Genomic DNA, 9,038 nt, shown 5'->3' with positions numbered 1-9,038 from the left:
CATAGCCTGCCAAGACTGTAGTATCACTAGTTAGAGTCACTAGGCTACCAAAGTCTCAGGGCGGCAGCAGTTATTATTAGGGAAGTAATCTAGGAACATAGATGGGGGAAGATAGTTCTAGGCAGAGATAATAACCATTGAAATAATTCTGAGACTAGAATGAAGCAAGGAGTCATACTCCCATCATGTGGCAAGACAAGAATGAAGGAAAATGCTTGAGTGAGATCAAGGACCTATCCTTTTGGTTTTACTCTGAGTAGAATTTTGGCTACTGGGAGAACAAACTGTAAGCTGCAAGTGAGTATCAGAATCAAGCAGAGAGACCAAACAAATGATGACGCTTCAACAAACGGAATGGCAGAGGAGACGATACACTCACTCCTTTCATGTGACTGTATAAGTTGTGCTTTGCCTGAAGTTACTTGGTTGAGGGCATAAGGAATATTCAGGTAATGATCCTGAGTATGTAGGCTGTTTTTGTTTAGAGCTTTCCTCTAAATTCCCTCTACTATTTGATTTCACTCTTTTCACCAGAGTTCCCATTATTCATGGCTCAGTGTTACATGGAACTCATGAAATATATGCCATGTAAAATGTTTTACTGTCCATCAAGTAATATGGAATTTACATGTCATAGAAAAGTATAACTTACACTTTGACGTTCATATCTTATAAGTTAATGTACGTATAAACCATGTAATCTATATGATGGATTTAAAAATATAAGTATTCCTAAACATATACAATACATGTATCTGTATTTATATATGTATTTGCATAGAGATGAAATTTATGCATTGTATATATTTTAATACACGTAGAGTATATGTCTATATGTGTTTCCTTTTTTTACATACTTTAAGCTCTGGGGTACACGTGCAGAATGTGCAGTTCTGTTACCTAGGTATACACGTGCTATGGTGGTTTGCTGCACCCATCAACCGTCACATACATTAGGAATTTCTCCTAATGCTATCCCTCCACTAGCCCTCCAGCAACCGACAGGCCCCAGTGTGTGATGTTCCCCTTCCTGTATCCATGTGTTTTCATTGTTCACACCCAACTTAAGAGCGAGAACATGCAGTGTTTTCCTTTTTGTTCTGGTGTTATTTTGCTGAGAATGATGCTTTCCAGCATCACCCATGTCCCTGCAAAGGACAGAAACGCGTCCTTTGTATGGTTATGCTTACTGTTCCATGGTGTGTATGTGCCTCATTGTCTTTTTCCAGGGTATCACTGGTAGGCATGTGAGTTGGTTCCATGTCTTTGCTATTGTGAACAATGCCTCGGTAAACGTAAGTGCGAATGTGACTTTACAAGAGAATGATTTATGTGTTCAGGGCATAGTAGAGAACACCAGTACAATGCACTGTAGGGTAGAAATGTGACGGGTTAATTTGCTCCGTATGGATTTATTTTATTTTATACTTTATTGGATGACGACGAGGATGACGATGATGGTGATGGAGATTTTATCATCCTGGCTGGAGTACAGTAGTGCAATCTCAGTCAGTATAATCTCTACCCCCCGCCAGATACAAGTGATTTTCTTGCCCGAGCCTCCCAAGTAGCTTGGACGTTTTATGTAAGTGTTAGCAGAACAAGCAAGAAACAATTCATAACAAGTAATGTGGCTAGTCACTTTGAACAAAGAATGTTATTTTTTTAGATGACACATTCTTTCATATAACTTGGGACACTGAAACAAATAAATGAATGATGTGAATACAAAGGTGAAAAGGGCTATAAATTGCAAGACAGAGCTGGGCTACATTATCCTACAGAGTGTGTGGTGGGTTAATTTATTCTGAGGTGTTATTTTTAATCCTGGAAAAGTTTTCACAGAATTTGAATAATGGAATTCGTGTTTGATCCCTTAATGGTAAACGTCTTCAATTTTGCATTGTAAAAGTCACGGTCATTTCATGGAAAAAAAGAGAAGAATTACTAGAAAGCTGTCAGCCTCTGTAAGGGAATCTCCCTTGAGTTTTCAACAGAGTGTGGAACAAAATTTTATCTTTTTGGCTCATTTATGATTACCTAAATATAGACTTTCTTTTTTTTTTTTTTTCACCATTTACAGCAAACTGACGGAAGCAGATCGGCCTGCCAAGCTTAACATTGGTGGCCTCCATTTAGAAACCAATGAAAAGACGCTTAAAGCAATATTTGGGAAATATGTTCCCATATTGGCAGGCAACTGTTATACATATGTTTGTTTATGTGTGTGTGTGTGTGTGTGTGTATGTGTGTTGTATGTATGTGTGTGTGTATATATGTGTGTGTATGTATGTATACGTGTGTATATATGCATATACATACGACATTAATATGTCGGTGCTATTTATCTCTACTTTTCCAAAGTAAATGTATAGTTAATATGTTTACTGAAGACATAAGTTGAAATAGTTATTAACCTGTAATTTTCAAGTTTATATTTCATATTGGGAAAATTCTCATGGCAGCAGGTGAAGGGTTGCTGTGGTAAAGGTCACCTGTTGCTGAGAAAGGAAAATGAGCAAAAGTAAGTGTGTTGTGGAGGTGGAGAACAAATTGGAATAAAATAGGCTGACTATTGAGATGACATAGTAGTAAGAATCACAGTAATGATGTGAAATGCAATTTCGTTTTTGGTTTCTTAGTACTCCGTTGAGTCCATTATATAAATGTAAAATATTTTCACATAATTTAGTTCTTCTGTGAAATGAAGGGGAAATCAGCAAGCTCAAATGCTTTGCATGTATTTTGAGAACGCTGCAGATGCTAAAAATGCTGTCGAGGATATGAATGGAGATGTAACAGTCCCTTATTCTTAATCTCCAAACTGCTTTTCACTTAACAGCATTTCAGGATCTTTTTGGTATTACTAAACTTTTGAAGGTGGCGTAATGTCATGTGATCTGAAATGCTTTAGCTATCCTCTTCTTTTTGCCCGAGGAAGTGCAAGTGTACTTGGAAGGATATTGGAATAAACGTTACGTAAATGAACGTATGGCAATCCTGTTTGTATGTTAGTATTTCAATACAAGTGTAAATCGATCTTCAAAGCTTTCAAGCGGCACTAAAACTTAGAAGGAACTCTCACAGAAAGGAGAGAAATCAGTCAGTATTTCCTAAAAGCTATTAATGGATTTAGTTCCAATTCATGGAAATACATCTATAGCATAGACAAACTATGGATAGGCAGCTAGACAAACTTACAAGGTGGAAAAGGTCTACAGAGAGACACCAAGACAGACTCTCAAGAAGAAAAGATTCTTTCACATTTTCTGAAAATACGTTCTTGAGAAAGTATATTTCAACCAGATTTTTACATTTAAGGAAGTGTTAAGTACTTGAAAGTAGAAACTAACATGACAAGATTGAAATTGGGTAACAGAATGACTAACTGGCATTTTGGCCCCATCCTTGCTCTTTGTCTCCTACAAATATTGTTATCCTGTTAACACAGTGATTTATTGTAACATGAATACCTAATGACTCCTTTTTCCCAGTGTGTTTGAGGACTTCTTTTGATCCAACCAATGGTCTCTGTCTTATTGAATCTTAAATTCTGGGGATTGTGTGTTTATCACAGCTTTAAGTGTTGCGTCGATTTCATGCATTAGATTCCTTTATATTACCATCAAAATCATTGCATTCTGGACACGTTCAAGTTGTTCTGTTTTACAACATCACCCCAATCTCCTGTTAGTTCCCGTTACTCTTTATGCTCTCACCAACGTGCTTTGCTGGACTTCTTGAGAGTTGTCTTTGTGTCACCTGGCCATTGTAGCTTCAAAACAGCTTACATTTTACGTGTTTTTCCTCACTGTAAATTGTGGGCATTTTGTCCTCACTGTACCATGTATTAATGTGTTGATCGTTAAATTGACTTAAGTACATATTTAAGTTTTCCTTGTTGCTTTTATTTCTCGTACGTCTGGCACACTTCCTGGTACATACCAGAAAGTCCATTTTTTGTTCACAGTTATACTTTTATATTTTAAGTTTTAGTAGAAACTGAGAGTTGGTTGGTCTTGTCGGTATGGAAAAAAATCTCATGTATAGTAATCTGAGAAAAATAATAACTAACTGGTTACTAACAATTAAAAATGAACTTTTACTTAAGAATTAATGTCTGCTTTCAGCTCGTTGGTAGAACAGGCCCTGTGGAGCCATGGGATTATCCAAAGCCGGAAGAAATGTTTTAGTTGTCACGGAAGTCTAGTAATTTAGGGAAAGAAGGACAGAGTCATACAAGAAATAATTGTAAAAAGTGGTTTTAGACAAGAAAAAAGTTGTGTTTCAGAATCTGTGTTCTTTACATAATATGAAATCATTTTAACATTAAATGTCCCATGTCATGTGGATGAGAGAATTACGGAGGTCCTTCCTTTGCCAGAGAGCCAGAGCTCTTGAAGGCAAACCATGTGTCATAAGATGAGGGGTTACCGCAGCGACTGGGATAGGCAAAGGAAAAATGGAAAAATTGTTGACTTTTGTTGTGGTGATGAAATTCACAAAACAAAATTAGACATTTTAAGGTAAATAGTTAAGTGGCGTTTAATACAACCTGTGTCGTGCAACAACTACCTCCATCTAGTTCCAGAACATTTTCATCACTCCAAACTACAACCCACTACCAGTTAAGCAGTTCCTTTCGTTTCTCCCTTCCCTCAGCCCCTAACAAACGGCAACCTGTTTCTGCCTCTGAAGAATTTACCTGTTCCGGGTATTTCACGTTGGTGGGCTCAAACAATACAGGACTTTTTATAACTGTCTCCTTTCCTTTGCAGGATGCCCTGAAGGATCGTTTACATGGTAGCACTTCTTTCCTTACACAAGCTGCTGACCCATTATTTTATTTGGGTTGTTTCCACCACTGTATTTCTACATACCTATTTGTCTGGGCACCCTGATTCGACATAGTAATAATGCGAATGGGTGCTTGGTCCTGTGATAATTGTGTTTATTTTCTTGGGGAACCACCACATTTCTTCATAGTAGCTGCATCATTTTCCATTCCAGCTAGCATTGTGTCAGGGTTCCAAATTACCTACGTCCTCTCAAACACTTGATATTTCCTGCTTTTTAAAATGTATTCCCATTCCAGTGTGTGTGAAGTATGCTATCTCATTTTGGTTTTGAAATGCATTTTCTGAATAACTAATTATGATGATTTCTTCCATGTGCCTTTTGAGCATTTGCATATAGTATTTGGAGAAACAACTATTCGTGTGTTGGGTCCTTTATTGTGTTTAAGTTGTAAGTTAGTTATGTTTGGGATACGAGAAGTTGATAATTTAGAATTTGTTGCTTTAATTTACGGAAGCAGAATTCACACAAGTTCCTGAGACACCAGGGATGATGGTCCACCACCTAGAGGTTAGGGATACCATGATTATGGTTCTTCTAGTCGGGATGAACATTCCTCTGGAGGATATAGGTACTATAATAGTTTCCGGTTCTGTCAAATAGTTTTCTGAAGATGTTCCTGCTGAGCGTAGCAAACCTGTCGTAAAATATAGTGACGTGTACAGCTCACGTTGGGGGCTGATGGTAAATTCCTGACCATCCAAGAGGAATTTCTTACATATCAGAGTTATGGGAAGTGTCCAGGTTTGATTTGTACATTATAGTATTATATTTAATAGAGCCAGATCATTGCTTTAATAAAATTTTAAGGAAAATCGTAAAGAAAAAAATGCACAAAATGCACTCGCATTGGTGTTAGCTACGTACATTTTCGCCTCCTCACCTAAAGAAGCATCTTGGAGAAAAGCTTAACCCAGCTGAAGATGTAAACATCAACAACATCATCCATATTCTGGCTCATCAAGTGACAGAGAGTCCAGGCATGGATCCTCGGGCAATCTTATATTCCACAAATCCACCACCTTTCCCCTCACTTCTGCATGTTTGTGTTTTGCCTTAGTCACCCTCGCCCAGAAAAAAGTATCTCAATGTCTTCTCATATGCCTCTGAAACCTTTCCCATAAGGCTTCCATATACCTTATATGCTCATTTCTTCTCACATTGGTGTGTGAGAAGTCCTGAGAGGCTGATTGTCCCAGAAAAAAGATTATGCATTCGCCTTTAAAGAAAAATAAGCTGTGAATTCGACACGAAAGATTAACATTTCCATTATCCTGTGCTATCTTAATGTGTCTGATGATACCCAAAATGAAGGATTTTGCAGGTACCTTACTCCAGCAAACTGGGTCCTGGATATCTCAGTGTCCATCACCCAATGTCATTGAACTATCTCTGCTTCCATAGGATGAAGTAAGCTGTCAACTTAACTGTCTTCTGTTCCTTGTACCTCCCCAACTCTGTCCTATAGAAAGAATCCCAAAACATTTCACACCAATTCACTCTACAAATTCAGAGGCCCAGCTCCCACACAGACTGGTCATTTTCATGAAGAGAATCAAACATATAGATTGATGATTCATTATGACAGCGGAATCCAGGGGATCAACGGACACACACACACAGACACACACAAACACACACACACACACACACACACACAGACACACACACACACACACACACAGAGCCACACATCCTTAATACTGTTTATTTTTTATTACATACAATTCCATTCCCCCACCTCGCTTCCTGTCTTCATTTGCTGTGACTGGATCTGCTTGTCCTTTAGTTCCTGTGCACAAGACCATGCTGAGTACTGACATCCTGCATACTGTAGTAAGGTTTCAGGAGTTCTGCCGTGTTAGGTGAACACAGCACCCGTGTCCGATGCTCCATCATATTCAACCCAACATCTGCGCGTTCCCTAGAGAAACACAAACACATGTCAAAATGCATCTCCTCTGAGCCACCATTTAAAATGTTTTAATTTCGGCCTGCTGAAAAGACTACCCCTTCCTTTGTGATCTCTTCCACGCTTCCTCCTACTACGTGCATATTTACAAACTATTCTCTGCAATACCTGCCCCCGTTTCCAGTATTCTCTCTGTGACCGAGTCAGCTAACAAGGCGGCGTTATTACGCTAAAAGCACGAAATCCGATGGGGTAATAGCTCAAAATCAAGCTCCATCTAAAAGAAGTCCTTTGTGGTCTGTGGCAAGCAGGACAACCAGGCACATTCGGGGGAGCCCAAGCTTTAGGGGTTGGGCCAAGATGACTCACACGTCGGGTTGGCGGCCCATGGAACAAGTGCCACAGATTGGAAGGTAATATTTCGGCTTTGCTTCTCAGTGAGTGCGGACAGCACTATGTCCCAGGCTTAAGACTCCACAGTTATAACCTGCTTTGCAGTGCGTGTCTCATGTGCCTTTTTTTTTCGGCCCAATGCCGAATGTCATGGATTCTGTCATGCTGTGTCTTCCTCTCAGGAATTTCAACATGGATCGACGGACCCCCAGGTTCTACATTTCTGAAATGAGCCTCCAGGCTCCCTGAATAGAGAGGTGTGTCAACACCCATATCCCCTGGGTACCCATCAGACAGCTCCAGTTCCAACTGTACGGCTCACCTGAAATCTCTGTTGTTTCCTCTTCAGGTGCTTCATCCTCCTATGTATTGCAGGGGATTGCGCCACAGGTCCTTACATAGGGTCTGTCAGGGGAATCAATGAGGAAAAGGCCTCGCAGGAAGCTCAGACTGGTGACCCAAGCAGCTGAGACACACCGGGGGTCATTCCTCATGTTTCCCAGCAGGACCCACCTCAGCAATCTATTGGATCCTGCAGAAGTTGTGGTCAGAAAACCAGTTGAAAGAAGTTAAGACGCTGTTGTTGTGTCTCTTGGCTGATAGGCCTCGACTTCATAATCCTGACACCACTGAATTGGAGTGGAATGAAAGCCCTGTATTCTACAGACAGGATGTTTTGGTAAGGGGCTGGAACAAAAGTTGGCACTGATCATACCTTCCTCCTTCCACTACCCATCCTGAGACCACCTGTCACCTGTGAAGCGTTCCGCGAATATTCATGGTAATCACTTTATTCTGGAGTAGGGGGTTACTCCGAAGGGCTGGCACGGTCTGTGAGATGAGCGGGATGCTTGGCTTCTTTCACCTGTCAGGACAAGGTGGAAAGCTTAAACACCTTTTGGCTGAGGTGCCACTGTGCTTGCAGGAATAAGTTATCTCCCTTAGCCTCCCCACTCAACCCTCAGCCTTAGTTTTCCGGCCTCACCTCCAAAGGGTTGATCATGTAGCTCAACATGTCTTCATCTTAGTCAGTGATCCAGAACTGACATCTGAGGGTGGTTTTGCAATCTGACTGAGGTCAAAGAGCCTTGAGATGCAATGGAAAGAAAAGCTAGAAGCACCCGGGGAGAGGAGCCTAAGAGCACCCAGAGGGGCAGCTAGAGGATTTTTCAGATCTGCATCCATGAATGACCTCCCTTTCTCCTCTCCCTCCCCCCTGAATTCAGACCTCGGGTTTCACGAGGTGTATCATTAATGAGCTGACACAGCACTGACGGAGGCGATATCTGAAGAACTGCGGTGTCTGAGGCCTGGCAGAATCTGCTCATACGAAGAAGCCCAGTCCCAGATCCGGACTGGCAAAGTGAGCAGTCACAACCTGCTGTAAAGCTTGATTCACAGCAGCTTACGTGTTCTGCTGAGAACTCGCTTCACGCTCTTCAGAAAAGATGCCCCAAGCGACGTCCTGCTGCCACAGCACCATGAAGCGTTTTCTCTCCGCATACGCCCAGAGGAAAATAGTACCCGTGTCTGCTCTGGCTTCTTCAGCACATTTTGTCTGTGGAAACTCGCCCTTGTTCCCCAAATGGTCACATCGGCCTTGAGCAGCCGTAGTTCGCCCACACTTCCCAGAGCACCTCTCAGCTGGAAAAGCAGAAGAAACACTGCAAAGGATACAGCGTTGGCCCAGAAGCCAGGCATGCCCTGGATGATGGGCCTCGCGATCCAGGTGGAGACTGCGCCCTCGGCTCCATCTTTTCCCTCTGCTGAGAAAAGGCCTGGCTCGAGGCATTAACCGGCTCCAGCTCCACCTAGAACGGCCAGCAGCTCACTCCATTGCAGTGCAGACTCTGGGCTCATGGGCCCAGAGGCCAGG

General features: G+C 41.4%; 1 long non-coding RNA gene across 1 annotated transcript; it reads right to left on the bottom strand.

Annotated features, from left to right (window-relative positions):
• Window positions 1–6,551: 6,551 nt before the first annotated feature.
• On the bottom strand, window positions 6,552–7,526 carry LOC116272369. The gene is made up of 2 exons (XR_004181077.1): window positions 7,485–7,526; window positions 6,552–6,781 (listed from the first exon to the last, which is right to left on the bottom strand). It is a non-coding gene; the product is annotated as an uncharacterized LOC116272369 (long non-coding RNA).
• Window positions 7,527–9,038: the final 1,512 nt, after the last annotated feature.

The sequence above is a fragment of the Papio anubis genome, chromosome Y (assembly GCF_008728515.1).
Source record: "Papio anubis isolate 15944 chromosome Y, Panubis1.0, whole genome shotgun sequence".
NCBI lineage: Eukaryota > Metazoa > Chordata > Mammalia > Primates > Cercopithecidae > Papio > Papio anubis.
Note: the sequence above shows the minus strand (reverse complement) of the source record. Positions and strands in the feature narration are given on the sequence as shown.